We start from the raw sequence: 27,346 nt of genomic DNA, 5'->3' as shown, positions 1-27,346 counted from the left end.
TAACGTTAAAAGAAAGGAGAACTGCAAGTAACGCCTCAAGGCAACTGCTCCACGTTCCGCTTCAGCAGGGATATTCAAGGCTTTACCTGGAGGAAAGGACTCACGTCAAGTTTCCTTGTAGCTCTAGAGCGTCTCAGGAGGAGCTCCCACCCAGGCTATGAAAGCACCCTGTTGATTTAGAAACAACTCGTTCCCTGCCCAGAGCCCTGCCTACAGTGACTAGAAACTTGTCCAAAACACTGGTATTTAGGTAGGTTCAAGGCGGCATGAATGGAGCTTTCAAAATGGGAAAGCAAGCCTTGTGCCATCAGGTCTCCGTTTCCAGTGAACACGCAGCCTACCTCCTTGTGATTTCTACCAAGTTACTATACACTCTAGCTACACACTGGTCCCTTCCCTGAATAACGTGTTCTTGGCACGGAGTTCTGCATGTAGCGAACTGCCTCTCCCAAGGAATGCTCTAGGTACGCTATAGGGGCTTAGCCTCTTCTAAATCCCTGCAGTGTAAGAGGAAGAACTGTGCTTTGGTTACAGCAGGAACGCAAGGCAACTTTCTCCTGTAAGTATGGGGTCTTAAGGTATGACTTTGTAGAAGGAATGTGAAACAGTGTTGGTTTCTCAGTGCCGCTCAGCCTAGGGCATTGAGGCAGATATGCATGACATGTAGACGTGAGACAACAGATTGCCCGGAGCTGTTGGAGTGCTGAGGAAATCTAGCTCTCCCAAGGAGGCGTGCAGTGTGTTGCCCTACACTTAGCATATTGAGAGTGACTGGGAAAGGTTTCCGGGCCTGGATGTTTCTTAGCTTCCCAGTCGAGCATGCCGGTCCTCGGTGTTCTTGCAGGGAATAGGGTGCCCACGAGAGTTACTAGGTGTCTTCATAAGCGTACTAAGGTTAAAAGAAAGCAGAACTGCAACTCATGTCTCCAGGAAACTGCTCCACGCTTCGGCTTCAGCGGGGCTATTCAAGGCTTTACCTTGAGGAAACGACTCACGTCAAGTTTCCTTTGAGCTCTAGAGCGGCTCAGGTGGAGCTCCCACCCAGGCTACGAAAGCACCCTGTTGATTTAGAAAAAACTCGTTCCCTTCCCAGAGCCCTGCCTACAGTGACTAGAAACTCGTCCAAAACACTGGTATTTAGGTAGGTTCAAGGCGGCATGAATGGAGCTTTGAAAATGGGAAAGCAAGCCTTGTGCCATCAGGTCCCCGTTTCCAGTGAACACGCAGCCTACCCCCTTGTGGTTTCTACCAAGTAAATATTCCCTCAAACTACACAGTGGTCCCTTCCCTGAAGAATGTTTTCTTGGCACGGAGTTCTGCATGTAGCGAACTGCCTCTCCCAAGGAACGCTTTGGTAACGCTATCGGGGCTTAGGCTCTTCTAAAACCCTGCCGTGTAAGAGGAAGAACTGTGCTTTGGTTACAGCAGGAACGCAAGCCGAGTTTCTCCTGTAAGTGTGGGGCCTCAAGGTATGACTTTGTAGAAGGAATGCGAAGCAGTTTTGATTTCTCAGTGCCGCTCAGCCTAGGGCATTGAGGCAATTTGCATGACATGTAGGACGTGAGAGAACAGATTACATGGAGCTGTTGGAGTGCTGAGGAAATGTAGCTCTCCCAAGGAAGAGTGCAGTGTGTTGCCCTACACTTAACATACACAGAGTGACTGGGAAAGGTATCCGGGCCTGGAGGTTTCTTAGCAACCCAGTGGAGCCTGCCGGTACCCGGTGTTCTTGCACGGAATCGGGTGCCCAGCGAGATCCTAGGTGTCTTGAAAAGCGTACTAACGTTAAAAGAAAGGAGAACTGCAAGTAATGCCTCAAGGCAACTGCTCCACGTTCCGCTTCAGCAGGGATATTCAAGGCTTTACCTAGAGGAAAGGACTCACGTCAAGTTTCCTTGTAGCTCTAGAGCGTCTCAGGAGGAGCTCCCACCCAGGCTATGAAAGCACCCTGTTGATTTAGAAACAACTCGTTCCCTGCCCAGAGCCCTGCCTACAGTGACTAGAAACTTGTCCAAAACACTGGTATTTAGGTAGGTTCAAGGCGGCATGAATGGAGCTTTCAAAATGGGAAAGCAAGCCTTGTGCCATCAGGTCTCCGTTTCCAGTGAACACGCAGCCTACCTCCTTGTGATTTCTACCAAGTTACTATACACTCTAGCTACACACTGGTCCCTTCCCTGAATAACGTGTTCTTGGCACGGAGTTCTGCATGTAGCGAACTGCCTCTCCCAAGGAATGCTCTAGGTACGCTATAGGGGCTTAGCCTCTTCTAAATCCCTGCAGTGTAAGAGGAAGAACTGTGCTTTGGTTACAGCAGGAACGCAAGGCCACTTTCTCCTGTAAGTATGGGGTCTTAAGGTATGACTTTGTAGAAGGAATGTGAAACAGTGTTGGTTTCTCAGTGCCGCTCAGCCTAGGGCATTGAGGCAGATATGCATGACATGTAGACGTGAGACAACAGATTGCCCGGAGCTGTTGGAGTGCTGAGGAAATCTAGCTCTCCCAAGGAGGCGTGCAGTGTGTTGCCCTACACTTAGCATATTGAGAGTGACTGGGAAAGGTTTCCGGGCCTGGATGTTTCTTAGCTTCCCAGTCGAGCATGCCGGTCCTCGGTGTTCTTGCAGGGAATAGGGTGCCCACGAGAGTTACTAGGTGTCTTCATAAGCGTACTAAGGTTAAAAGAAAGCAGAACTGCAACTCATGTCTCCAGGAAACTGCTCCACGCTTCGGCTTCAGCAGGGCTATTCAAGGCTTTACCTTGAGGAAACGACTCACGTCAAGTTTCCTTTGAGCTCTAGAGCGGCTCAGGTGGAGCTCCCACCCAGGCTACGAAAGCACCCTGTTGATTTAGAAGAAACTCGTTCCCTTCCCAGAGCCCTGCCTACAGTCACAAGAAACTCGTCCAAAACACTGGTATTTAGGTAGGTTCAAGGCGGCATGAATGGAGCTTTCAAAATGGGAAAGCAAGCCTTGTGCCATCAGGTCCCCGTTTCCAGTGAACACGCAGCCTACCCCCTTGTGATTTCTACCAAGTAAATATTCCCTCAAACTACACAGTGGTCCCTTCCCTGAAGAATGTTTTCTTGGCACGGAGTTCTGCATGTAGCGAACTGCCTCTCCCAAGGAACGCTTTGGTAACGCTATCGGGGCTTAGGCTCTTCTAAAACCCTGCCGTGTAAGAGGAAGAACTGTGCTTTGGTTACAGCAGGAACGCAAGCCGAGTTTCTCCTGTAAGTGTGGGGCCTCAAGGTATGACTTTGTAGAAGGAATGCGAAGCAGTTTTGATTTCTCCGTGCCGCTCAGCCTAGGGCATTGAGGCAATTTGCATGACATGTAGGACGTGAGAGAACAGATTACATGGAGCTGCTGGAGTGCTGAGGAAATGTAGCACTCCCAAGGAAGAGTGCAGTGTGTTGCCCTACACTTAACATACACAGAGTGACTGGGAAAGGTATCCGGGCCTGGAGGTTTCTTAGCAACCCAGTGGAGCCTGCCGGTACTCGGTGTTCTTGCACGGAATCGGGTGGCCAGCGAGATCCTAGGTGTCTTGCAAAGCGTACTAACGTTAAAAGAAAGGAGAACTGCAAGTAACGCCTCAAGGCAACTGCTCCACGTTCCGCTTCAGCAGGGATATTCAAGGCTTTACCTGGAGGAAAGGACTCACGTCAAGTTTCCTTGTAGCTCTAGAGCGTCTCAGGAGGAGCTCCCACCCAGGCTCTGAAAGCACCCTGTTGATTTAGAAACAACTCGTTCCCTGCCCAGAGCCCTGCCTACAGTGACTAGAAACTTGTCCAAAACACTGGTATTTAGGTAGGTTCAAGGCGGCATGAATGGAGCTTTCAAAATGGGAAAGCAAGCCTTGTGCCATCAGGTCTCCGTTTCCAGTGAACACGCAGCCTACCTCCTTGTGATTTCTACCAAGTTACTATACACTCTAGCTACACACTGGTCCCTTCCCTGAATAACGTGTTCTTGGCACGGAGTTCTGCATGTAGCGAACTGCCTCTCCCAAGGAATGCTCTAGGTACGCTATAGGGGCTTAGCCTCTTCTAAATCCCTGCAGTGTAAGAGGAAGAACTGTGCTTTGGTTACAGCAGGAACGCAAGGCAACTTTCTCCTGTAAGTATGGGGTCTTAAGGTATGACTTTGTAGAAGGAATGTGAAACAGTGTTGGTTTCTCAGTGCCGCTCAGCCTAGGGCATTGAGGCAGATATGCATGACATGTAGACGTGAGACAACAGATTGCCCGGAGCTGTTGGAGTGCTGAGGAAATCTAGCTCTCCCAAGGAGGCGTGCAGTGTGTTGCCCTACACTTAGCATATTGAGAGTGACTGGGAAAGGTTTCCGGGCCTGGATGTTTCTTAGCTTCCCAGTCGAGCATGCCGGTCCTCGGTGTTCTTGCAGGGAATAGGGTGCCCACGAGAGTTACTAGGTGTCTTCATAAGCGTACTAAGGTTAAAAGAAAGCAGAACTGCAACTCATGTCTCCAGGAAACTGCTCCACGCTTCGGCTTCAGCAGGGCTATTCAAGGCTTTACCTTGAGGAAACGACTCACGTCAAGTTTCCTTTGAGCTCTAGAGCGGCTCAGGTGGAGCTCCCACCCAGGCTACGAAAGCACCCTGTTGATTTATAAGAAACTCGTTCCCTTCCCAGAGCCCTGCCTACAGTCACAAGAAACTCGTCCAAAACACTGGTATTTAGGTAGGTTCAAGGCGGCATGAATGGAGCTTTCAAAATGGGAAAGCAAGCCTTGTGCCATCAGGTCCCCGTTTCCAGTGAACACGCAGCCTACCCCCTTGTGATTTCTACCAAGTAAATATTCCCTCAAACTACACAGTGGTCCCTTCCCTGAAGAATGTTTTCTTGGCACGGAGTTCTGCATGTAGCGAACTGCCTCTCCCAAGGAACGCTTTGGTAACGCTATCGGGGCTTAGGCTCTTCTAAAACCCTGCCGTGTAAGAGGAAGAACTGTGCTTTGGTTACAGGAGGAACGCAAGCCGAGTTTCTCCTGTAAGTGTGGGGCCTCAAGGTATGACTTTGTGGAAGGAATGCGAAGCAGTTTTGATTTCTCAGTGCCGCTCAGCCTAGGGCATTGAGGCAATTTGCATGACATGTAGGACGTGAGAGAACAGATTACATGGAGCTGTTGGAGTGCTGAGGAAATGTAGCACTCCCAAGGAAGAGTGCAGTGTGTTGCCCTACACTTAACATACACAGAGTGACTGGGAAAGGTATCCGGGCCTGGAGGTTTCTTAGCAACCCAGTGGAGCCTGCCGGTACTCGGTGTTCTTGCACGGAATCGGGTGCCCAGCGAGATCCTAGGTGTCTTGAAAAGCGTACTAACGTTAAAAGAAAGGAGAACTGCAAGTAACGCCTCAAGGCAACTGCTCCACGTTCCGCTTCAGCAGGGATATTCAAGGCTTTACCTGGAGGAAAGGACTCACGTCAAGTTTCCTTGTAGCTCTAGAGCGTCTCAGGAGGAGCTCCCACCCAGGCTATGAAAGCACCCTGTTGATTTAGAAACAACTCGTTCCCTGCCCAGAGCCCTGCCTACAGTGACTAGAAACTTGTCCAAAACACTGGTATTTAGGTAGGTTCAAGGCGGCATGAATGGAGCTTTCAAAATGGGAAAGCAAGCCTTGTGCCATCAGGTCTCCGTTTCCAGTGAACACGCAGCCTACCTCCTTGTGATTTCTACCAAGTTACTATACACTCTAGCTACACACTGGTCCCTTCCCTGAATAACGTGTTCTTGGCACGGAGTTCTGCATGTAGCGAACTGCCTCTCCCAAGGAATGCTCTAGGTTCGCTATAGGGGCTTAGCCTCTTCTAAATCCCTGCAGTGTAAGAGGAAGAACTGTGCTTTGGTTACAGCAGGAACGCAAGGCAACTTTCTCCTGTAAGTATGGGGTCTTAAGGTATGACTTTGTAGAAGGAATGTGAAACAGTGTTGGTTTCTCAGTGCCGCTCAGCCTAGGGCATTGAGGCAGATATGCATGACATGTAGACGTGAGACAACCGATTGCCCGGAGCTGTTGGAGTGCTGAGGAAATCTAGCTCTCCCAAGGAGGCGTGCAGTGTGTTGCCCTACACTTAGCATATTGAGAGTGACTGGGAAAGGTTTCCGGGCCTGGATGTTTCTTAGCTTCCCAGTCGAGCATGCCGGTCCTCGGTGTTCTTGCAGGGAATAGGGTGCCCACGAGAGTTACTAGGTGTCTTCATAAGCGTACTAAGGTTAAAAGAAAGCAGAACTGCAACTCATGTCTCCAGGAAACTGCTCCACGCTTCGGCTTCAGCAGGGCTATTCAAGGCTTTACCTTGAGGAAACGACTCACGTCAAGTTTCCTTTGAGCTCTAGAGCGGCTCAGGTGGAGCTCCCACCCAGGCTACGAAAGCACCCTGTTGATTTAGAAGAAATTCGTTCCCTTCCCAGAGCCCTGACTACAGTCACAAGAAACTCGTCCAAAACACTGGTATTTAGGTAGGTTCAAGCCGGCATGAATGGAGCTTTCAAAATGGGAAAGCAAGCCTTGTGCCATCAGGTCCCCGTTTCCAGTGAACACGCAGCCTACCCCCTTGTGATTTCTACCAAGTAAATATTCCCTCAAACTACACAGTGGTCCCTTCCCTGAAGAATGTTTTCTTGGCACGGAGTTCTGCATGTAGCGAACTGCCTCTCCCAAGGAACGCTTTGGTAACGCTATCGGGGCTTAGGCTCTTCTAAAACCCTGCCGTGTAAGAGGAAGAACTGTGCTTTGGTTACAGCAGGAACGCAAGCCGAGTTTCTCCTGTAAATGTGGGGCCTCAAGGTATGACTTTGTAGAAGGAATGCGAAGCAGTTTTGATTTCTCCGTGCCGCTCAGCCTAGGGCATTGAGGCAATTTGCATGACATGTAGGACGTGAGAGAACAGATTACATGGAGCTGCTGGAGTGCTGAGGAAATGTAGCACTCCCAAGGAAGAGTGCAGTGTGTTGCCCTACACTTAACATACACAGAGTGACTGGGAAAGGTATCCGGGCCTGGAGGTTTCTTAGCAACCCAGTGGAGCCTGCCGGTACCCTGTGTTCTTGCACGGAATAGGGTGCCCAGCGAGATCCTAGGTGTCTTGCAAAGCGTACTAACGTTAAAAGAAAGGAGAACTGCAAGTAACGCCTCAAGGCAACTGCTCCACGTTCCGCTTCAGCAGGGATATTCAAGGCTTTACCTGGAGGAAAGGACTCACGTCAAGTTTCCTTGTAGCTCTAGAGCGTCTCAGGAGGAGCTCCCACCCAGGCTCTGAAAGCACCCTGTTGATTTAGAAACAACTCGTTCCCTGCCCAGAGCCCTGCCTACAGTGACTAGAAACTTGTCCAAAACACTGGTATTTAGGTAGGTTCAAGGCGGCATGAATGGAGCTTTCAAAATGGGAAAGCAAGCCTTGTGCCATCAGGTCTCCGTTTCCAGTGAACACGCAGCCTACCTCCTTGTGATTTCTACCAAGTTACTATACACTCTAGCTACACACTGGTCCCTTCCCTGAATAACGTGTTCTTGGCACGGAGTTCTGCATGTAGCGAACTGCCTCTCCCAAGGAATGCTCTAGGTACGCTATAGGGGCTTAGCCTCTTCTAAATCCCTGCAGTGTAAGAGGAAGAACTGTGCTTTGGTTACAGCAGGAACGCAAGGCAACTTTCTCCTGTAAGTATGGGGTCTTAAGGTATGACTTTGTAGAAGGAATGTGAAACAGTGTTGGTTTCTCAGTGCCGCTCAGCCTAGGGCATTGAGGCAGATATGCATGACATGTAGACGTGAGACAACAGATTGCCCGGAGCTGTTGGAGTGCTGAGGAAATCTAGCTCTCCCAAGGAGGCGTGCAGTGTGTTGCCCTACACTTAGCATATTGAGAGTGACTGGGAAAGGTTTCCGGGCCTGGATGTTTCTTAGCTTCCCAGTCGAGCATGCCGGTCCTCGGTGTTCTTGCAGGGAATAGGGTGCCCACGAGAGTTACTAGGTGTCTTCATAAGCGTACTAAGGTTAAAAGAAAGCCGAACTGCAACTCATGTCTCCAGGAAACTGCTCCACGCTTCGGCTTCAGCGGGGCTATTCAAGGCTTTACCTTGAGGAAACGACTCACGTCAAGTTTCCTTTGAGCTCTAGAGCGGCTCAGGTGGAGCTCCCACCCAGGCTACGAAAGCACCCTGTTGATTTAGAAAAAACTCGTTCCCTTCCCAGAGCCCTGCCTACAGTGACTAGAAACTCGTCCAAAACACTGGTATTTAGGTAGGTTCAAGGCGGCATGAATGGAGCTTTGAAAATGGGAAAGCAAGCCTTGTGCCATCAGGTTCCCGTTTCCAGTGAACACGCAGCCTACCCCCTTGTGGTTTCTACCAAGTAAATATTCCCTCAAACTACACAGTGGTCCCTTCCCTGAAGAATGTTTTCTTGGCACGGAGTTCTGCATGTAGCGAACTGCCTCTCCCAAGGAACGCTTTGGTAACGCTATCGGGGCTTAGGCTCTTCTAAAACCCTGCCGTGTAAGAGGAAGAACTGTGCTTTGGTTACAGCAGGAACGCAAGCCGAGTTTCTCCTGTAAGTGTGGGGCCTCAAGGTATGACTTTGTAGAAGGAATGCGAAGAAGTTTTGATTTCTCCGTGCCGCTCAGCCTAGGGCATTGAGGCAATTTGCATGACATGTAGGACGTGAGAGAACAGATTACATGGAGCTGCTGGAGTGCTGAGGAAATGTAGCACTCCCAAGGAAGAGTGCAGTGTGTTGCCCTACACTTAACATACACAGAGTGACTGGGAAAGGTATCCGGGCCTGGAGGTTTCTTAGCAACCCAGTGGAGCCTGCCGGTACTCGGTGTTCTTGCACGGAATCGGGTGCCCAGCGAGATCCTAGGTGTCTTGCAAAGCGTACTAACGTTAAAAGAAAGGAGAACTGCAAGTAACGCCTCAAGGCAACTGCTCCACGTTCCGCTTCAGCAGGGATATTCAAGGCTTTACCTGGAGGAAAGGACTCACGTCAAGTTTCCTTGTAGCTCTAGAGCGTCTCAGGAGGAGCTCCCACCCAGGCTCTGAAAGCACCCTGTTGATTTAGAAACAACTCGTTCCCTGCCCAGAGCCCTGCCTACAGTGACTAGAAACTTGTCCAAAACACTGGTATTTAGGTAGGTTCAAGGCGGCATGAATGGAGCTTTCAAAATGGGAAAGCAAGCCTTGTGCCATCAGGTCTCCGTTTCCAGTGAACACGCAGCCTACCTCCTTGTGATTTCTACCAAGTTACTATACACTCTAGCTACACACTGGTCCCTTCCCTGAATAACGTGTTCTTGGCACGGAGTTCTGCATGTAGCGAACTGCCTCTCCCAAGGAATGCTCTAGGTACGCTATAGGGGCTTAGCCTCTTCTAAATCCCTGCAGTGTAAGAGGAAGAACTGTGCTTTGGTTACAGCAGGAACGCAAGGCAACTTTCTCCTGTAAGTATGGGGTCTTAAGGTATGACTTTGTAGAAGGAATGTGAAACAGTGTTGGTTTCTCAGTGCCGCTCAGCCTAGGGCATTGAGGCAGATATGCATGACATGTAGACGTGAGACAACAGATTGCCCGGAGCTGTTGGAGTGCTGAGGAAATCTAGCTCTCCCAAGGAGGCGTGCAGTGTGTTGCCCTACACTTAGCATATTGAGAGTGACTGGGAAAGGTTTCCGGGCCTGGATGTTTCTTAGCTTCCCAGTCGAGCATGCCGGTCCTCGGTGTTCTTGCAGGGAATAGGGTGCCCACGAGAGTTACTAGGTGTCTTCATAAGCGTACTAAGGTTAAAAGAAAGCAGAACTGCAACTCATGTCTCCAGGAAACTGCTCCACGCTTCGGCTTCAGCAGGGCTATTCAAGGCTTTACCTTGAGGAAACGACTCACGTCAAGTTTCCTTTGAGCTCTAGAGCGGCTCAGGTGGAGCTCCCACCCAGGCTACGAAAGCACCCTGTTGATTTAGAAGAAACTCGTTCCCTTCCCAGAGCCCTGCCTACAGTCACAAGAAACTCGTCCAAAACACTGGTATTTAGGTAGGTTCAAGGCGGCATGAATGGAGCTTTCAAAATGGGAAAGCAAGCCTTGTGCCATCAGGTCCCCGTTTCCAGTGAACACGCAGCCTACCCCCTTGTGATTTCTACCAAGTAAATATTCCCTCAAACTACACAGTGGTCCCTTCCCTGAAGAATGTTTTCTTGGCACGGAGTTCTACATGTAGCGAACTGCCTCTCCCAAGGAACGCTTTGGTAACGCTATCGGGGCTTAGGCTCTTCTAAAACCCTGCCGTGTAAGAGGAAGAACTGTGCTTTGGTTACAGCAGGAACGCAAGCCGAGTTTCTCCTGTAAGTGTGGGGCCTCAAGGTATGACTTTGTAGAAGGAATGCGAAGCAGTTTTGATTTCTCCGTGCCGCTCAGCCTAGGGCATTGAGGCAATTTGCATGACATGTAGGACGTGAGAGAACAGATTACATGGAGCTGCTGGAGTGCTGAGGAAATGTAGCACTCCCAAGGAAGAGTGCAGTGTGTTGCCCTACACTTAACATACACAGAGTGACTGGGAAAGGTATCCGGGCCTGGAGGTTTCTTAGCAACCCAGTGGAGCCTGCCGGTACTCGGTGTTCTTGCACGGAATCGGGTGCCCAGCGAGATCCTAGGTGTCTTGCAAAGCGTACTAACGTTAAAAGAAAGGAGAACTGCAAGTAACGCCTCAAGGCAACTGCTCCACGTTCCGCTTCAGCAGGGATATTCAAGGCTTTACCTGGAGGAAAGGACTCACGTCAAGTTTCCTTGTAGCTCTAGAGCGTCTCAGGAGGAGCTCCCACCCAGGCTCTGAAAGCACCCTGTTGATTTAGAAACAACTAGTTCCCTGCCCAGAGCCCTGCCTACAGTGACTAGAAACTTGTCCAAAACACTGGTATTTAGGTAGGTTCAAGGCGGCATGAATGGAGCTTTCAAAATGGGAAAGCAAGCCTTGTGCCATCAGGTCTCCGTTTCCAGTGAACACGCAGCCTACCTCCTTGTGATTTCTACCAAGTTACTATACACTCTAGCTACACACTGGTCCCTTCCCTGAATAACGTGTTCTTGGCACGGAGTTCTGCATGTAGCGAACTGCCTCTCCCAAGGAATGCTCTAGGTACGCTATAGGGGCTTAGCCTCTTCTAAATCCCTGCAGTGTAAGAGGAAGAACTGTGCTTTGGTTACAGCAGGAACGCAAGGCAACTTTCTCCTGTAAGTATGGGGTCTTAAGGTATGACTTTGTAGAAGGAATGTGAAACAGTGTTGGTTTCTCAGTGCCGCTCAGCCTAGGGCATTGAGGCAGATATGCATGACATGTAGACGTGAGACAACAGATTGCCCGGAGCTGTTGGAGTGCTGAGGAAATCTAGCTCTCCCAAGGAGGCGTGCAGTGTGTTGCCCTACACTTAGCATATTGAGAGTGACTGGGAAAGGTTTCCGGGCCTGGATGTTTCTTAGCTTCCCAGTCGAGCATGCCGGTCCTCAGTGTTCTTGCAGGGAATAGGGTGCCCACGAGAGTTACTAGGTGTCTTCATAAGCGTACTAAGGTTAAAAGAAAGCAGAACTGCAACTCATGTCTCCAGGAAACTGCTCCACGCTTCGGCTTCAGCAGGGCTATTCAAGGCTTTACCTTGAGGAAACGACTCACGTCAAGTTTCCTTTGAGCTCTAGAGCGGCTCAGGTGGAGCTCCCACCCAGGCTACGAAAGCACCCTGTTGATTTAGAAGAAACTCGTTCCCTTCCCAGAGCCCTGCCTACAGTCACAAGAAACTCGTCCAAAACACTGGTATTTAGGTAGGTTCAAGGCGGCATGAATGGAGCTTTCAAAATGGGAAAGCAAGCCTTGTGCCATCAGGTCCCCGTTTCCAGTGAACACGCAGCCTACCCCCTTGTGATTTCTACCAAGTAAATATTCCCTCAAACTACACAGTGGTCCCTTCCCTGAAGAATGTTTTCTTGGCACGGAGTTCTGCATGTAGCGAACTGCCTCTCCCAAGGAACGCTTTGGTAACGCTATCGGGGCTTAGGCTCTTCTAAAACCCTGCCGTGTAAGAGGAAGAACTGTGCTTTGGTTACAGCAGGAACGCAAGCCGAGTTTCTCCTGTAAGTGTGGGGCCTCAAGGTATGACTTTGTAGAAGGAATGCGAAGCAGTTTTGATTTCTCCGTGCCGCTCAGCCTAGGGCATTGAGGCACTTTGCATGACATGTAGGACGTGAGAGAACAGATTACATGGAGCTGCTGGAGTGCTGAGGAAATGTAGCACTCCCAAGGAAGAGTGCAGTGTGTTGCCCTACACTTAACATACACAGAGTGACTGGGAAAGGTATCCGGGCCTGGAGGTTTCTTAGCAACCCAGTGGAGCCTGCCGGTACCCGGTGTTCTTGCACGGAATCGGGTGCCCAGCGAGATCCTAGGTGTCTTGAAAAGCGTACTAACGTTAAAAGAAAGGAGAACTGCAAGTAATGCCTCAAGGCAACTGCTCCACGTTCCGCTTCAGCAGGGATATTCAAGGCTTTACCTAGAGGAAAGGACTCACGTCAAGTTTCCTTGTAGCTCTAGAGCGTCTCAGGAGGAGCTCCCACCCAGGCTATGAAAGCACCCTGTTGATTTAGAAACAACTCGTTCCCTGCCCAGAGCCCTGCCTACAGTGACTAGAAACTTGTCCAAAACACTGGTATTTAGGTAGGTTCAAGGCGGCATGAATGGAGCTTTCAAAATGGGAAAGCAAGCCTTGTGCCATCAGGTCTCCGTTTCCAGTGAACACGCAGCCTACCTCCTTGTGATTTCTACCAAGTTACTATACACTCTAGCTACACACTGGTCCCTTCCCTGAATAACGTGTTCTTGGCACGGAGTTCTGCATGTAGCGAACTGCCTCTCCCAAGGAATGCTCTAGGTACGCTATAGGGGCTTAGCCTCTTCTAAATCCCTGCAGTGTAAGAGGAAGAACTGTGCTTTGGTTACAGCAGGAACGCAAGGCCACTTTCTCCTGTAAGTATGGGGTCTTAAGGTATGACTTTGTAGAAGGAATGTGAAACAGTGTTGGTTTCTCAGTGCCGCTCAGCCTAGGGCATTGAGGCAGATATGCATGACATGTAGACGTGAGACAACAGATTGCCCGGAGCTGTTGGAGTGCTGAGGAAATCTAGCTCTCCCAAGGAGGCGTGCAGTGTGTTGCCCTACACTTAGCATATTGAGAGTGACTGGGAAAGGTTTCCGGGCCTGGATGTTTCTTAGCTTCCCAGTCGAGCATGCCGGTCCTCGGTGTTCTTGCAGGGAATAGGGTGCCCACGAGAGTTACTAGGTGTCTTCATAAGCGTACTAAGGTTAAAAGAAAGCAGAACTGCAACTCATGTCTCCAGGAAACTGCTCCACGCTTCGGCTTCAGCAGGGCTATTCAAGGCTTTACCTTGAGGAAACGACTCACGTCAAGTTTCCTTTGAGCTCTAGAGCGGCTCAGGTGGAGCTCCCACCCAGGCTACGAAAGCACCCTGTTGATTTAGAAGAAACTCGTTCCCTTCCCAGAGCCCTGCCTACAGTCACAAGAAACTCGTCCAAAACACTGGTATTTAGGTAGGTTCAAGGCGGCATGAATGGAGCTTTCAAAATGGGAAAGCAAGCCTTGTGCCATCAGGTCCCCGTTTCCAGTGAACACGCAGCCTACCCCCTTGTGATTTCTACCAAGTAAATATTCCCTCAAACTACACAGTGGTCCCTTCCCTGAAGAATGTTTTCTTGGCACGGAGTTCTGCATGTAGCGAACTGCCTCTCCCAAGGAACGCTTTGGTAACGCTATCGGGGCTTAGGCTCTTCTAAAACCCTGCCGTGTAAGAGGAAGAACTGTGCTTTGGTTACAGCAGGAACGCAAGCCGAGTTTCTCCTGTAAGTGTGGGGCCTCAAGGTATGACTTTGTAGAAGGAATGCGAAGCAGTTTTGATTTCTCCGTGCCGCTCAGCCTAGGGCATTGAGGCAATTTGCATGACATGTAGGACGTGAGAGAACAGATTACATGGAGCTGCTGGAGTGCTGAGGAAATGTAGCACTCCCAAGGAAGAGTGCAGTGTGTTGCCCTACACTTAACATACACAGAGTGACTGGGAAAGGTATCCGGGCCTGGAGGTTTCTTAGCAACCCAGTGGAGCCTGCCGGTACTCGGTGTTCTTGCACGGAATCGGGTGCCCAGCGAGATCCTAGGTGTCTTGCAAAGCGTACTAACGTTAAAAGAAAGGAGAACTGCAAGTAACGCCTCAAGGCAACTGCTCCACGTTCCGCTTCAGCAGGGATATTCAAGGCTTTACCTGGAGGAAAGGACTCACGTCAAGTTTCCTTGTAGCTCTAGAGCGTCTCAGGAGGAGCTCCCACCCAGGCTCTGAAAGCACCCTGTTGATTTAGAAACAACTCGTTCCCTGCCCAGAGCCCTGCCTACAGTGACTAGAAACTTGTCCAAAACACTGGTATTTAGGTAGGTTCAAGGCGGCATGAATGGAGCTTTCAAAATGGGAAAGCAAGCCTTGTGCCATCAGGTCTCCGTTTCCAGTGAACACGCAGCCTACCTCCTTGTGATTTCTACCAAGTTACTATACACTCTAGCTACACACTGGTCCCTTCCCTGAATAACGTGTTCTTGGCACGGAGTTCTGCATGTAGCGAACTGCCTCTCCCAAGGAATGCTCTAGGTACGCTATAGGGGCTTAGCCTCTTCTAAATCCCTGCAGTGTAAGAGGAAGAACTGTGCTTTGGTTACAGCAGGAACGCAAGGCAACTTTCTCCTGTAAGTATGGGGTCTTAAGGTATGACTTTGTAGAAGGAATGTGAAACAGTGTTGGTTTCTCAGTGCCGCTCAGCCTAGGGCATTGAGGCAGATATGCATGACATGTAGACGTGAGACAACAGATTGCCCGGAGCTGTTGGAGTGCTGAGGAAATCTAGCTCTCCCAAGGAGGCGTGCAGTGTGTTGCCCTACACTTAGCATATTGAGAGTGACTGGGAAAGGTTTCCGGGCCTGGATGTTTCTTAGCTTCCCAGTCGAGCATGCCGGTCCTCGGTGTTCTTGCAGGGAATAGGGTGCCCACGAGAGTTACTAGGTGTCTTCATAAGCGTACTAAGGTTAAAAGAAAGCAGAACTGCAACTCATGTCTCCAGGAAACTGCTCCACGCTTCGGCTTCAGCAGGGCTATTCAAGGCTTTACCTTGAGGAAACGACTCACGTCAAGTTTCCTTTGAGCTCTAGAGCGGCTCAGGTGGAGCTCCCACCCAGGCTACGAAAGCACCCTGTTGATTTAGAAGAAACTCGTTCCCTTCCCAGAGCCCTGCCTACAGTCACAAGAAACTCGTCCAAAACACTGGTATTTAGGTAGGTTCAAGGCGGCATGAATGGAGCTTTCAAAATGGGAAAGCAAGCCTTGTGCCATCAGGTCCCCGTTTCCAGTGAACACGCAGCCTACCCCCTTGTGATTTCTACCAAGTAAATATTCCCTCAAACTACACAGTGGTCCCTTCCCTGAAGAATGTTTTCTTGGCACGGAGTTCTGCATGTAGCGAACTGCCTCTCCCAAGGAACGCTTTGGTAACGCTATCGGGGCTTAGGCTCTTCTAAAACCCTGCCGTGTAAGAGGAAGAACTGTGCTTTGGTTACAGGAGGAACGCAAGCCGAGTTTCTCCTGTAAGTGTGGGGCCTCAAGGTATGACTTTGTGGAAGGAATGCGAAGCAGTTTTGATTTCTCAGTGCCGCTCAGCCTAGGGCATTGAGGCAATTTGCATGACATGTAGGACGTGAGAGAACAGATTACATGGAGCTGTTGGAGTGCTGAGGAAATGTAGCACTCCCAAGGAAGAGTGCAGTGTGTTGCCCTACACTTAACATACACAGAGTGACTGGGAAAGGTATCCGGGCCTGGAGGTTTCTTAGCAACCCAGTGGAGCCTGCCGGTACTCGGTGTTCTTGCACGGAATCGGGTGCCCAGCGAGATCCTAGGTGTCTTGAAAAGCGTACTAACGTTAAAAGAAAGGAGAACTGCAAGTAACGCCTCAAGGCAACTGCTCCACGTTCCGCTTCAGCAGGGATATTCAAGGCTTTACCTGGAGGAAAGGACTCACGTCAAGTTTCCTTGTAGCTCTAGAGCGTCTCAGGAGGAGCTCCCACCCAGGCTATGAAAGCACCCTGTTGATTTAGAAACAACTCGTTCCCTGCCCAGAGCCCTGCCTACAGTGACTAGAAACTTGTCCAAAACACTGGTATTTAGGTAGGTTCAAGGCGGCATGAATGGAGCTTTCAAAATGGGAAAGCAAGCCTTGTGCCATCAGGTCTCCGTTTCCAGTGAACACGCAGCCTACCTCCTTGTGATTTCTACCAAGTTACTATACACTCTAGCTACACACTGGTCCCTTCCCTGAATAACGTGTTCTTGGCACGGAGTTCTGCATGTAGCGAACTGCCTCTCCCAAGGAATGCTCTAGGTTCGCTATAGGGGCTTAGCCTCTTCTAAATCCCTGCAGTGTAAGAGGAAGAACTGTGCTTTGGTTACAGCAGGAACGCAAGGCCACTTTCTCCTGTAAGTATGGGGTCTTAAGGTATGACTTTGTAGAAGGAATGTGAAACAGTGTTGGTTTCTCAGTGCCGCTCAGCCTAGGACATTGAGGCAGATATGCATGACATGTAGACGTGAGACAACAGATTGCCCGGAGCTGTTGGAGTGCTGAGGAAATCTAGCTCTCCCAAGGAGGCGTGCAGTGTGTTGCCCTACACTTAGCATATTGAGAGTGACTGGGAAAGGTTTCCGGGCCTGGATGTTTCTTAGCTTCCCAGTCGAGCATGCCGGTCCTCGGTGTTCTTGCAGGGAATAGGGTGCCCACGAGAGTTACTAGGTGTCTTCATAAGCGTACTAAGGTTAAAAGAAAGCAGAACTGCAACTCATGTCTCCAGGAAACTGCTCCACGCTTCGGCTTCAGCAGGGCTATTCAAGGCTTTACCTTGAGGAAACGACTCACGTCAAGTTTCCTTTGAGCTCTAGAGCGGCTCAGGTGGAGCTCCCACCCAGGCTACGAAAGCACCCTGTTGATTTAGAAGAAATTCGTTCCCTTCCCAGAGCCCTGACTACAGTCACAAGAAACTCGTCCAAAACACTGGTATTTAGGTAGGTTCAAGGCGGCATGAATGGAGCTTTCAAAATGGGAAAGCAAGCCTTGTGCCATCAGGTCCCCGTTTCCAGTGAACACGCAGCCTACCCCCTTGTGATTTCTACCAAGTAAATATTCCCTCAAACTACACAGTGGTCCCTTCCCTGAAGAATGTTTTCTTGGCACGGAGTTCTGCATGTAGCGAACTGCCTCTCCCAAGGAACGCTTTGGTAACGCTATCGGGGCTTAGGCTCTTCTAAAACCCTGCCGTGTAAGAGGAAGAACTGTGCTTTGGTTACAGCAGGAACGCAAGCCGAGTTTCTCCTGTAAATGTGGGGCCTCAAGGTATGACTTTGTAGAAGGAATGCGAAGCAGTTTTGATTTCTCCGTGCCGCTCAGCCTAGGGCATTGAGGCAATTTGCATGACATGTAGGACGTGAGAGAACAGATTACATGGAGCTGCTGGAGTGCTGAGGAAATGTAGCACTCCCAAGGAAGAGTGCAGTGTGTTGCCCTACACTTAACATACACAGAGTGACTGGGAAAGGTATCCGGGCCTGGAGGTTTCTTAGCAACCCAGTGGAGCCTGCCGGTTCCCGGTGTTCTTGCACGGAATAGGGTGCCCAGCGAGATCCTAGGTGTCTTGAAAAGCGTACTAACGTTAAAAGAAAGGAGAACTGCAAGTAATGTCTCAAGGCAACTGCTCCACGTTCCGCTTCAGCAGGGATATTCAAGGCTTTACCTGGAGGAAAGGACTCACGTCAAGTTTCCTTGTAGCTCTAGAGCGTCTCAGGAGGAGCTCCCACCCAGGCTATGAAAGCACCCTGTTGATTTAGAAACAACTCGTTCCCTGCCCAGAGCCCTGCCTACAGTGACTAGAAACTTGTCCAAAACACTGGTATTTAGGTAGGTTCAAGGCGGCATGAATGGAGCTTTCAAAATGGGAAAGCAAGCCTTGTGCCATCAGGTCTCCGTTTCCAGTGAACACGCAGCCTACCTCCTTGTGATTTCTACCAAGTTACTATACACTCTAGCTACACACTGGTCCCTTCCCTGAATAACGTGTTCTTGGCACGGAGTTCTGCATGTAGCGAACTGCCTCTCCCAAGGAATGCTCTAGGTACGCTATAGGGGCTTAGCCTCTTCTAAATCCCTGCAGTGTAAGAGGAAGAACTGTGCTTTGGTTACAGCAGGAACGCAAGGCAACTTTCTCCTGTAAGTATGGGGTCTTAAGGTATGACTTTGTAGAAGGAATGTGAAACAGTGTTGGTTTCTCTGTGCCGCTCAGCCTAGGGCATTGAGGCAGATATGCATGACATGTAGACGTGAGACAACAGATTGCCCGGAGCTGTTGGAGTGCTGAGGAAATCTAGCTCTCCCAAGGAGGCGTGCAGTGTGTTGCCCTACACTTAGCATATTGAGAGTGACTGGGAAAGGTTTCCGGGCCTGGATGTTTCTTAGCTTCCCAGTCGAGCATGCCGGTCCTCGGTGTTCTTGCAGGGAATAGGGTGCCCACGAGAGTTACTAGGTGTCTTCATAAGCGTACTAAGGTTAAAAGAAAGCAGAACTGCAACTCATGTCTCCAGGAAACTGCTCCACGCTTCGGCTTCAGCGGGGCTATTCAAGGCTTTACCTTGAGGAAACGACTCACGTCAAGTTTCCTTTGAGCTCTAGAGCGGCTCAGGTGGAGCTCCCACCCAGGCTACGAAAGCACCCTGTTGATTTAGAAGAAACTCGTTCCCTTCCCAGAGCCCTGCCTACAGTCACAAGAAACTCGTCCAAAACACTGGTATTTAGGTAGGTTCAAGGCGGCATGAATGGAGCTTTCAAAATGGGAAAGCAAGCCTTGTGCCATCAGGTCCCCGTTTCCAGTGAACACGCAGCCTACCCCCTTGTGATTTCTACCAAGTAAATATTCCCTCAAACTACACAGTGGTCCCTTCCCTGAAGAATGTTTTCTTGGCACGGAGTTCTGCATGTAGCGAACTGCCTCTCCCAAGGAACGCTTTGGTAACGCTATCGGGGCTTAGGCTCTTCTAAAACCCTGCCGTGTAAGAGGAAGAACTGTGCTTTGGTTACAGGAGGAACGCAAGCCGAGTTTCTCCTGTAAGTGTGGGGCCTCAAGGTATGACTTTGTGGAAGGAATGCGAAGCAGTTTTGATTTCTCAGTGCCGCTCAGCCTAGGGCATTGAGGCAATTTGCATGACATGTAGGACGTGAGAGAACAGATTACATGGAGCTGTTGGAGTGCTGAGGAAATGTAGCACTCCCAAGGAAGAGTGCAGTGTGTTGCCCTACACTTAACATACACAGAGTGACTGGGAAAGGTATCCGGGCCTGGAGGTTTCTTAGCAACCCAGTGGAGCCTGCCGGTACTCGGTGTTCTTGCACGGAATCGGGTGCCCAGCGAGATCCTAGGTGTCTTGAAAAGCGTACTAACGTTAAAAGAAAGGAGAACTGCAAGTAACGCCTCAAGGCAACTGCTCCACGTTCCGCTTCAGCAGGGATATTCAAGGCTTTACCTGGAGGAAAGGACTCACGTCAAGTTTCCTTGTAGCTCTAGAGCGTCTCAGGAGGAGCTCCCACCCAGGCTATGAAAGCACCCTGTTGATTTAGAAACAACTCGTTCCCTGCCCAGAGCCCTGCCTACAGTGACTAGAAACTTGTCCAAAACACTGGTATTTAGGTAGGTTCAAGGCGGCATGAATGGAGCTTTCAAAATGGGAAAGCAAGCCTTGTGCCATCAGGTCTCCGTTTCCAGTGAACACGCAGCCTACCTCCTTGTGATTTCTACCAAGTTACTATACACTCTAGCTACACACTGGTCCCTTCCCTGAATAACGTGTTCTTGGCACGGAGTTCTGCATGTAGCGAACTGCCTCTCCCAAGGAATGCTCTAGGTTCGCTATAGGGGCTTAGCCTCTTCTAAATCCCTGCAGTGTAAGAGGAAGAACTGTGCTTTGGTTACAGCAGGAACGCAAGGCCACTTTCTCCTGTAAGTATGGGGTCTTAAGGTATGACTTTGTAGAAGGAATGTGAAACAGTGTTGGTTTCTCAGTGCCGCTCAGCCTAGGGCATTGAGGCAGATATGCATGACATGTAGACGTGAGACAACAGATTGCCCGGAGCTGTTGGAGTGCTGAGGAAATCTAGCTCTCCCAAGGAGGCGTGCAGTGTGTTGCCCTACACTTAGCATATTGAGAGTGACTGGGAAAGGTTTCCGGGCCTGGATGTTTCTTAGCTTCCCAGTCGAGCATGCCGGTCCTCGGTGTTCTTGCAGGGAATAGGGTGCCCACGAGAGTTACTAGGTGTCTTCATAAGCGTACTAAGGTTAAAAGAAAGCAGAACTGCAACTCATGTCTCCAGGAAACTGCTCCACGCTTCGGCTTCAGCAGGGCTATTCAAGGCTTTACCTTGAGGAAACGACTCACGTCAAGTTTCCTTTGAGCTCTAGAGCGGCTCAGGTGGAGCTCCCACCCAGGCTACGAAAGCACCCTGTTGATTTAGAAGAAATTCGTTCCCTTCCCAGAGCCCTGACTACAGTCACAAGAAACTCGTCCAAAACACTGGTATTTAGGTAGGTTCAAGGCGGCATGAATGGAGCTTTCAAAATGGGAAAGCAAGCCTTGTGCCATCAGGTCCCCGTTTCCAGTGAACACGCAGCCTACCCCCTTGTGATTTCTACCAAGTAAATATTCCCTCAAACTACACAGTGGTCCCTTCCCTGAAGAATGTTTTCTTGGCACGGAGTTCTGCATGTAGCGAACTGCCTCTCCCAAGGAACGCTTTGGTAACGCTATCGGGGCTTAGGCTCTTCTAAAACCCTGCCGTGTAAGAGGAAGAACTGTGCTTTGGTTACAGCAGGAACGCAAGCCGAGTTTCTCCTGTAAATGTGGGGCCTCAAGGTATGACTTTGTAGAAGGAATGCGAAGCAGTTTTGATTTCTCCGTGCCGCTCAGCCTAGGGCATTGAGGCAATTTGCATGACATGTAGGACGTGAGAGAACAGATTACATGGAGCTGCTGGAGTGCTGAGGAAATGTAGCACTCCCAAGGAAGAGTGCAGTGTGTTGCCCTACACTTAACATACACAGAGTGACTGGGAAAGGTATCCGGGCCTGGAGGTTTCTTAGCAACCCAGTGGAGCCTGCCGGTTCCCGGTGTTCTTGCACGGAATAGGGTGCCCAGCGAGATCCTAGGTGTCTTGAAAAGCGTACTAACGTTAAAAGAAAGGAGAACTGCAAGTAATGTCTCAAGGCAACTGCTCCACGTTCCGCTTCAGCAGGGATATTCAAGGCTTTACCTGGAGGAAAGGACTCACGTCAAGTTTCCTTGTAGCTCTAGAGCGTCTCAGGAGGAGCTCCCACCCAGGCTATGAAAGCACCCTGTTGATTTAGAAACAACTCGTTCCCTGCCCAGAGCCCTGCCTACAGTGACTAGAAACTTGTCCAAAACACTGGTATTTAGGTAGGTTCAAGGCGGCATGAATGGAGCTTTCAAAATGGGAAAGCAAGCCTTGTGCCATCAGGTCTCCGTTTCCAGTGAACACGCAGCCTACCTCCTTGTGATTTCTACCAAGTTACTATACACTCTAGCTACACACTGGTCCCTTCCCTGAATAACGTGTTCTTGGCACGGAGTTCTGCATGTAGCGAACTGCCTCTCCCAAGGAATGCTCTAGGTACGCTATAGGGGCTTAGCCTCTTCTAAATCCCTGCAGTGTAAGAGGAAGAACTGTGCTTTGGTTACAGCAGGAACGCAAGGCAACTTTCTCCTGTAAGTATGGGGTCTTAAGGTATGACTTTGTAGAAGGAATGTGAAACAGTGTTGGTTTCTCTGTGCCGCTCAGCCTAGGGCATTGAGGCAGATATGCATGACATGTAGACGTGAGACAACAGATTGCCCGGAGCTGTTGGAGTGCTGAGGAAATCTAGCTCTCCCAAGGAGGCGTGCAGTGTGTTGCCCTACACTTAGCATATTGAGAGTGACTGGGAAAGGTTTCCGGGCCTGGATGTTTCTTAGCTTCCCAGTCGAGCATGCCGGTCCTCGGTGTTCTTGCAGGGAATAGGGTGCCCACGAGAGTTACTAGGTGTCTTCATAAGCGTACTAAGGTTAAAAGAAAGCAGAACTGCAACTCATGTCTCCAGGAAACTGCTCCACGCTTCGGCTTCAGCGGGGCTATTCAAGGCTTTACCTTGAGGAAACGACTCACGTCAAGTTTCCTTTGAGCTCTAGAGCGGCTCAGGTGGAGCTCCCACCCAGGCTACGAAAGCACCCTGTTGATTTAGAAGAAACTCGTTCCCTTCCCAGAGCCCTGCCTACAGTCACAAGAAACTCGTCCAAAACACTGGTATTTAGGTAGGTTCAAGGCGGCATGAATGGAGCTTTCAAAATGGGAAAGCAAGCCTTGTGCCATCAGGTCCCCGTTTCCAGTGAACACGCAGCCTACCCCCTTGTGATTTCTACCAAGTAAATATTCCCTCAAACTACACAGTGATCCCTTCCCTGAAGAATGTTTTCTTGGCACGGAGTTCTGCATGTAGCGAACTGCCTCTCCCAAGGAACGCTTTGGTAACGCTATCGGGGCTTAGGCTCTTCTAAAACCCTGCCGTGTAAGAGGAAGAACTGTGCTTTGGTTACAGGAGGAACGCAAGCCGAGTTTCTCCTGTAAGTGTGGGGCCTCAAGGTATGACTTTGTGGAAGGAATGCGAAGCAGTTTTGATTTCTCCGTGCCGCTCAGCCTAGGGCATTGAGGCAATTTGCATGACATGTAGGACGTGAGAGAACAGATTACATGGAGCTGTTGGAGTGCTGAGGAAATGTAGCACTCCCAAGGAAGAGTGCAGTGTGTTGCCCTACACTTAACATACACAGAGTGACTGGGAAAGGTATCCGGGCCTGGAGGTTTCTTAGCAACCCAGTGGAGCCTGCCGGTACTCGGTGTTCTTGCACGGAATCGGGTGCCCAGCGAGATCCTAGGTGTCTTGAAAAGCGTACTAACGTTAAAAGAAAGGAGAACTGCAAGTAACGCCTCAAGGCAACTGCTCCACGTTCCGCTTCAGCAGGGATATTCAAGGCTTTACCTGGAGGAAAGGACTCACGTCAAGTTTCCTTGTAGCTCTAGAGCGTCTCAGGAGGAGCTCCCACCCAGGCTATGAAAGCACCCTGTTGATTTAGAAACAACTCGTTCCCTGCCCAGAGCCCTGCCTACAGTGACTAGAAACTTGTCCAAAACACTGGTATTTAGGTAGGTTCAAGGCGGCATGAATGGAGCTTTCAAAATGGGAAAGCAAGCCTTGTGCCATCAGGTCTCCGTTTCCAGTGAACACGCAGCCTACCTCCTTGTGATTTCTACCAAGTTACTATACACTCTAGCTACACACTGGTCCCTTCCCTGAATAACGTGTTCTTGGCACGGAGTTCTGCATGTAGCGAACTGCCTCTCCCAAGGAATGCTCTAGGTTCGCTATAGGGGCTTAGCCTCTTCTAAATCCCTGCAGTGTAAGAGGAAGAACTGTGCTTTGGTTACAGCAGGAACGCAAGGCAACTTTCTCCTGTAAGTATGGGGTCTTAAGGTATGACTTTGTAGAAGGAATGTGAAACAGTGTTGGTTTCTCAGTGCCGCTCAGCCTAGGGCATTGAGGCAGATATGCATGACATGTAGACGTGAGACAACAGATTGCCCGGAGCTGTTGGAGTGCTGAGGAAATCTAGCTCTCCCAAGGAGGCGTGCAGTGTGTTGCCCTACACTTAGCATATTGAGAGTGACTGGGAAAGGTTTCCGGGCCTGGATGTTTCTTAGCTTCCCAGTCGAGCATGCCGGTCCTCGGTGTTCTTGCAGGGAATAGGGTGCCCACGAGAGTTACTAGGTGTCTTCATAAGCGTACTAAGGTTAAAAGAAAGCAGAACTGCAACTCATGTCTCCAGGAAACTGCTCCACGCTTCGGCTTCAGCAGGGCTATTCAAGGCTTTACCTTGAGGAAACGACTCACGTCAAGTTTCCTTTGAGCTCTAGAGCGGCTCAGGTGGAGCTCCCACCCAGGCTACGAAAGCACCCTGTTGATTTAGAAGAAATTCGTTCCCTTCCCAGAGCCCTGACTACAGTCACAAGAAACTCGTCCAAAACACTGGTATTTAGGTAGGTTCAAGGCGGCATGAATGGAGCTTTCAAAATGGGAAAGCAAGCCTTGTGCCATCAGGTCCCCGTTTCCAGTGAACACGCAGCCTACCCCCTTGTGATTTCTACCAAGTAAATATTCCCTCAAACTACACAGTGGTCCCTTCCCTGAAGAATGTTTTCTTGGCACGGAGTTCTGCATGTAGCGAACTGCCTCTCCCAAGGAACGCTTTGGTAACGCTATCGGGGCTTAGGCTCTTCTAAAACCCTGCCGTGTAAGAGGAAGAACTGTGCTTTGGTTACAGGAGGAACGCAAGCCGAGTTTCTCCTGTAAGTGTGGGGCCTCAAGGTATGACTTTGTGGAAGGAATGCGAAGCAGTTTTGATTTCTCAGTGCCGCTCAGCCTAGGGCATTGAGGCAATTTGCATGACATGTAGGACGTGAGAGAACAGATTACATGGAGCTGTTGGAGTGCTGAGGAAATGTAGCACTCCCAAGGAAGAGTGCAGTGTGTTGCCCTACACTTAACATACACAGAGTGACTGGGAAAGGTATCCGGGCCTGGAGGTTTCTTAGCAACCCAGTGGAGCCTGCCGGTACTCGGTGTTCTTGCACGGAATCGGGTGCCCAGCGAGATCCTAGGTGTCTTGAAAAGCGTACTAACGTTAAAAGAAAGGAGAACTGCAAGTAACGCCTCAAGGCAACTGCTCCACGTTCCGCTTCAGCAGGGATATTCAAGGCTTTACCTGGAGGAAAGGACTCACGTCAAGTTTCCTTGTAGCTCTAGAGCGTCTCAGGAGGAGCTCCCACCCAGGCTATGAAAGCACCCTGTTGATTTAGAAACAACTCGTTCCCTGCCCAGAGCCCTGCCTACAGTGACTAGAAACTTGTCCAAAACACTGGTATTTAGGTAGGTTCAAGGCGGCATGAATGGAGCTTTCAAAATGGGAAAGCAAGCCTTGTGCCATCAGGTCTCCGTTTCCAGTGAACACGCAGCCTACCTCCTTGTGATTTCTACCAAGTTACTATACACTCTAGCTACACACTGGTCCCTTCCCTGAATAACGTGTTCTTGGCACGGAGTTCTGCATGTAGCGAACTGCCTCTCCCAAGGAATGCTCTAGGTTCGCTATAGGGGCTTAGCCTCTTCTAAATCCCTGCAGTGTAAGAGGAAGAACTGTGCTTTGGTTACAGCAGGAACGCAAGGCCACTTTCTCCTGTAAGTATGGGGTCTTAAGGTATGACTTTGTAGAAGGAATGTGAAACAGTGTTGGTTTCTCAGTGCCGCTCAGCCTAGGGCATTGAGGCAGATATGCATGACATGTAGACGTGAGACAACAGATTGCCCGGAGCTGTTGGAGTGCTGAGGAAATCTAGCTCTCCCAAGGAGGCGTGCAGTGTGTTGCCCTACACTTAGCATATTGAGAGTGACTGGGAAAGGTTTCCGGGCCTGGATGTTTCTTAGCTTCCCAGTCGAGCATGCCGGTCCTCGGTGTTCTTGCAGGGAATAGGGTGCCCACGAGAGTTACTAGGTGTCTTCATAAGCGTACTAAGGTTAAAAGAAAGCAGAACTGCAACTCATGTCTCCAGGAAACTGCTCCACGCTTCGGCTTCAGCAGGGCTATTCAAGGCTTTACCTTGAGGAAACGACTCACGTCAAGTTTCCTTTGAGCTCTAGAGCGGCTCAGGTGGAGCTCCCACCCAGGCTACGAAAGCACCCTGTTGATTTAGAAGAAATTCGTTCCCTTCCCAGAGCCCTGACTACAGTCACAAGAAACTCGTCCAAAACACTGGTATTTAGGTAGGTTCAAGGCGGCATGAATGGAGCTTTCAAAATGGGAAAGCAAGCCTTGTGCCATCAGGTCCCCGTTTCCAGTGAACACGCAGCCTACCCCCTTGTGATTTCTACCAAGTAAATATTCCCTCAAACTACACAGTGGTCCCTTCCCTGAAGAATGTTTTCTTGGCACGGAGTTCTGCATGTAGCGAACTGCCTCTCCCAAGGAACGCTTTGGTAACGCTATCGGGGCTTAGGCTCTTCTAAAACCCTGCCGTGTAAGAGGAAGAACTGTGCTTTGGTTACAGCAGGAACGCAAGCCGAGTTTCTCCTGTAAATGTGGGGCCTCAAGGTATGACTTTGTAGAAGGAATGCGAAGCAGTTTTGATTTCTCCGTGCCGCTCAGCCTAGGGCATTGAGGCAATTTGCATGACATGTAGGACGTGAGAGAACAGATTACATGGAGCTGCTGGAGTGCTGAGGAAATGTAGCACTCCCAAGGAAGAGTGCAGTGTGTTGCCCTACACTTAACATACACAGAGTGACTGGGAAAGGTATCCGGGCCTGGAGGTTTCTTAGCAACCCAGTGGAGCCTGCCGGTTCCCGGTGTTCTTGCACGGAATAGGGTGCCCAGCGAGATCCTAGGTGTCTTGAAAAGCGTACTAACGTTAAAAGAAAGGAGAACTGCAAGTAATGTCTCAAGGCAACTGCTCCACGTTCCGCTTCAGCAGGGATATTCAAGGCTTTACCTGGAGGAAAGGACTCACGTCAAGTTTCCTTGTAGCTCTAGAGCGTCTCAGGAGGAGCTCCCACCCAGGCTATGAAAGCACCCTGTTGATTTAGAAACAACTCGTTCCCTGCCCAGAGCCCTGCCTACAGTGACTAGAAACTTGTCCAAAACACTGGTATTTAGGTAGGTTCAAGGCGGCATGAATGGAGCTTTCAAAATGGGAAAGCAAGCCTTGTGCCATCAGGTCTCCGTTTCCAGTGAACACGCAGCCTACCTCCTTGTGATTTCTACCAAGTTACTATACACTCTAGCTACACACTGGTCCCTTCCCTGAATAACGTGTTCTTGGCACGGAGTTCTGCATGTAGCGAACTGCCTCTCCCAAGGAATGCTCTAGGTACGCTATAGGGGCTTAGCCTCTTCTAAATCCCTGCAGTGTAAGAGGAAGAACTGTGCTTTGGTTACAGCAGGAACGCAAGGCAACTTTCTCCTGTAAGTATGGGGTCTTAAGGTATGACTTTGTAGAAGGAATGTGAAACAGTGTTGGTTTCTCTGTGCCGCTCAGCCTAGGGCATTGAG

The sequence above is a fragment of the Eubalaena glacialis genome, chromosome 17, assembly GCF_028564815.1.
Source record: "Eubalaena glacialis isolate mEubGla1 chromosome 17, mEubGla1.1.hap2.+ XY, whole genome shotgun sequence".
Taxonomy (NCBI): domain Eukaryota; kingdom Metazoa; phylum Chordata; class Mammalia; order Artiodactyla; family Balaenidae; genus Eubalaena; species Eubalaena glacialis.
Note: the sequence above shows the minus strand (reverse complement) of the source record.